This window comes from Mus pahari, chromosome 7 (assembly GCF_900095145.1).
Source record: "Mus pahari chromosome 7, PAHARI_EIJ_v1.1, whole genome shotgun sequence".
Lineage (NCBI taxonomy): Eukaryota > Metazoa > Chordata > Mammalia > Rodentia > Muridae > Mus > Mus pahari.
The window spans coordinates 64811145-64815506 of NC_034596.1; positions in this window are offsets into that span (position 1 = coordinate 64811145).

Sequence of the window (4362 nt, forward strand, 5' to 3'; positions counted from 1 at the left end):
AAAGAAAAAAAAAACCCAATTATGATGGGCTATAGACCTGAGCAGAGAGTTTTCAAAAGAAGAAATAAAATTACCAAGAAATACCTCAAAAAGTGTTCATCATCCTTAGCAGTTAGGGAAACGCAAATTATCGAGACAGAATGACTAAGATCAAAAAAAAAAAAAAAAAAAACATAAAAATTGGTGAGGATTAGGGGACGGGGAATCCCATTCGCTGTAGGAGGGATTGCAAATTGGTGCAGCCACCATGCAAACCACAGAGAATTCTAGAGAAGCTAAAAATGAATCTCCCGTATGACCCAGCTAATAGCACCGTGGTATACGCCTGAAGGACCCAACATCCTACCCCACAGATACTGACTGACTCAGCCCCGTTCATCGCTGCTCTAATCACAATAGCTAGGGGATGGGAACGACTGAAATGTGGTCAACTACTGTGTGGATAATGAAAATGTGCTACCTGTACACTGCGAAACACTATTCAGCTGCAAAGGAAAAGGAAATCAACTTTGTAGGTGAATGGAAGGACCTAGGAAATAGTATACCGAATGAAGGAACCCAGACCCAGAAAGCCAAACGACACATTTTCTTTCTCACTGTGGTCCCTAGCTCCAGCTTTCAGGTGTGGGTGTATAACCTGGTGTAACCTGGTGAGACCTTGGGAGAGCGTGGGGGGGAGGGAGCGTTAGAGGGAAAAACAGCAGAACATGGGTGGTATGAAGGGAGAAATGGGGAAATGGGAAGGGTACACTTGGGGAAAGACAGTAAGGAGAAGGATGTTCTGAAACTCCACAGGGTAAAATCGTAAGATCGATTTTACACACACCTAAATTTACATATAATAAATATGTGTTTGCATATGTGTAGTTGAAGCTATTAAATTATATTTAATTTAAAAAGTTATTTTGTGCAGACCTAAAAGTATATGTAACAAATACTTTTGTGTGTGTGTCTGTGTGAAGTAATGAAGTTATAGTTACATCACTTGGGTGATAGTGTCCCCTCAAGACTTATAAACCAACAAATCTTCCAGTGCCAGGCATAAAAAATCCTTTGTTATTGCTCAAGAAAGTTCAACATACTCTCCCAACAATATAGGCTGTTATGATTGCCTCCAAAAAGTCCTTATTGTGACATTATTTTACAATTTTTATTTTTGTGCACCATGTGTGTGGGTGCCCACTGAGGCCAGAAGGTATCAGGTCCCCTGGAACTCGTGTTACGGGAGATTGTGTGTGACCTGATGTGGGTGTGGGGAACAACTCTGATCCCCTGGAAGAGCAGTAAATACTCAACCGCTGAGCCATCGCTCCAGCCCCATTGAGCCTGTTTTTAATCTTCTTTCTTCCGATAACATTTTCTCACACTAAACAATATGCTTTATTATCTAATGACTCACTGTACAAGCTACAAAAAAAAAAATGCTGCTTTCGTTTTGAAGGAGAAAAGCCCTTGTTTATAATAGACATATCTGTGGTGCTCTTCAGAATGCTGACATTATATGAATAAGTTGTTCTGGCAGGCAACACTGAATTGAAAACCTTCAGTATTCTACCTATTTCTTGATTTTGATTCCAAGATCAAAAGCATGTTGTTATAAATAGGTTTGGTTCTGATATGAGTCAACTTCTCAGAATCTGAAAATATTCTTGAACATCGACTTTGAGTAGAAATAAAATGTAAACACAAAGAATGGAAATGCTTTATCTTCTTGGTTCTTATGTAGGGACTGAAGAACTTGCCCACACGTGTGTGCTTGTGTGTGTGCGCTTGTGTGTGTGCGTGGTATACATTTGCATGTGGATGTGTCCACCAGAAGATGACATGCACATTTGCCTCAGTTGCTCTCCACCTATTTTTTTGAGACTGTGTCTCTCTGTGGCGTTTACTAACTCAGCTAAGGCTGGCTAGGGAGTGGGCTCTCAGGACCTGCTCCCCTCTCTTCCTCCCAGTCCTGGAAGAGCACAGGCATTGGCATCTTACAGGTTCTAGGATCTGAATTCAAGTCCTTATGCTTGATCAGCACTTCCCCAACTAAACCATCTCCTTGGGAGTTTAATCTATACAGATATTTCACAAGATCTCTCTGTAGTCCAAGCTTGCTTCAAACTCATGGCAGTCCTCCTGTCTCAGCCTCTGGAGTGCTGGGGTTGAAAAGAACTGTTTCTTCATTTGGAAATTTGATTTCTGTTTAGATAAAATGTCAGTGACTTAGTTATACTTTCTTCGTGTCTCCCAAAATTATGTCAGATTACAAAAACCCATGTTAAAGATCTCTTAAATTTTATTTTTTAAACAAACTTTTTTTAAAAAAAAAAAAAAAAAAAAAAAGTCGGGCTGGTGAGATGGCTCANNGGGTAAGAGCACCTGACTGCTCTTCCGAAGGTCCTGAGTTCAAATCCCGGCAACCACATGGTGGCTCACAACCATCTGTAACAAGATCTGACTCCCTCTTCTGGAGTGTCTGAAGATAGCTACAGTGTACTTACATATAATAAATAAAGCTTTTTTAAAAAAAAAAAAAAAAAGTCTTGCAAGTAAATACATCACACACCGAGTGAGGGTATCATCCTGAGTGAGATAACCCAGTCACACAAGAAGTCACTTGATATGCACTCACTGATAAGTGGATATTAGCTCAGAAACCTAGAATACCCAAGATACAATTTGTAAAACACATGAAACTCAAGAAGAACAAAGACCAAAATATGGACACAAATGTGTCTATGGTAAGACATAGTGTTCTCTGGGTATATGCCCAGGAGGGAAATTGATGGGTCATACAGTAATTCTATTTTTATTTATTTATTTATTTATTTTGAGAAATCTCCAAGCTGACTTCTACAATGGCTGCCTTAATTTGCATTTCCACCAACTGTGAACAAAGGTTCCTTTCTGTCTTCATCCTCTCCAACATTCGTTGTCGGATTGGTTGATGGTGGCCATTCTGACTGGGGTGAGGCACCATCTCAAAGTAGTTTTAATTTGCATTTCCCTGATGGCTAGGTCAATGGAACACTTTTAAAAATAGCTATTGGCCGAGCGTGTTTCTTTTTATTTTTAACTTGCCTATTTGTTGACTGGCAGTTTTATTTCCTTGGTATTTAATTTCTGCAGTTCTCCGTAAACTCTGGATGGCAACTTAACCCTCTGTCTGAGGCATAGCTGGTACAGATGATGTCCCATGCTGTGGGCCACATGTGCTCTGCTGACCGTTTCCTTTGCTGAGCAGAAACTTGATTTTCATGTGAATCCACCTGCTGATGCTTGGGGCTAGTTCCTCCATTGCTGCTGGTCCTCCATTTAAAAGGTTCTCTATTCCCCGGTATCTTGAATACTATCCTTCGGGCTTTCTTCTAGAAGTTTCAGTGTTCCGGGTTTTTAATTAGGCCTTTGATCCATTTTGTATTGGTTTGTGTACAGGTGAAAGATAACGTGTAGGGAGAAGCCCAGCTTTGGCAGCACCGTTTGTTGAACAGGCTATCTTCTAGCCAGTCCACATTGCCTCCTTCTTTGTCAAAATGTAAGTGGGCTCGGCTTTGCAGTTTTATTTCCGGCTGTCTATTCTTTCCCATTGCTCTGTCTGTCTGATCTCACATCAGTACCAGTCTCTCTGTCACTATAGCTCTGCAGTATAATATTGTGACACACCTCTAGTATTGTTCTTACGCCTCAGTATTGCTTTGGTTATTTGTGATTCCATATGAACTCTTGTATTAATCTTTCTAAACCTGTAAAAAGCGATATGGGCATTAACAAGCTTTTACAATCTAGTCTATTTTTCCTAGTTTTCCTTTTACTGCTCTCAAAACCAGTAATCCACAAACACTATAACTAAACTTTAAAAGCATTTTAAAATCATTTTATCCATTCAGCTACTTGCCTGAATGTATGTCTGTGCACCAAATGAATGCTTGGTGCCCCTGGAGCCCCGGAGCTTAGCGGAGGGTAGTGGTCCATGTAGGACTGGTGCTACAGCTGGTTGTGAGCTGCCACGTGGGTGCTGGGAATTGAACTGGAGTCCTCTGGAAGGGCAGCCAGTGCTCTTAACCTCTGAGCCATCTCCCCAGCCCGTTACTTAACATGACTTTTTGTTTTGTAGTCAGCTTTACAGAAGAAAACTTGTTAGATAGGATGGGGGGGGGAGGGCTGGTGAGATGGCTCAGTGGGTAAGAGCACCCGACTGCTCTTCCGAAGGTCCGGAGTTCGAGTCCCAGCAACCACATGGTGGCTCACAACCATCCGTAACAAGATCTGATTCTAGAGTGTCTGAAGACAACTACAGTGTACTTACATATAATAAATAAATAAATAAATCTTTAAAAAGAAGAAGAAGAAGAAGAAGAAGAAGAAGAAGAAGAA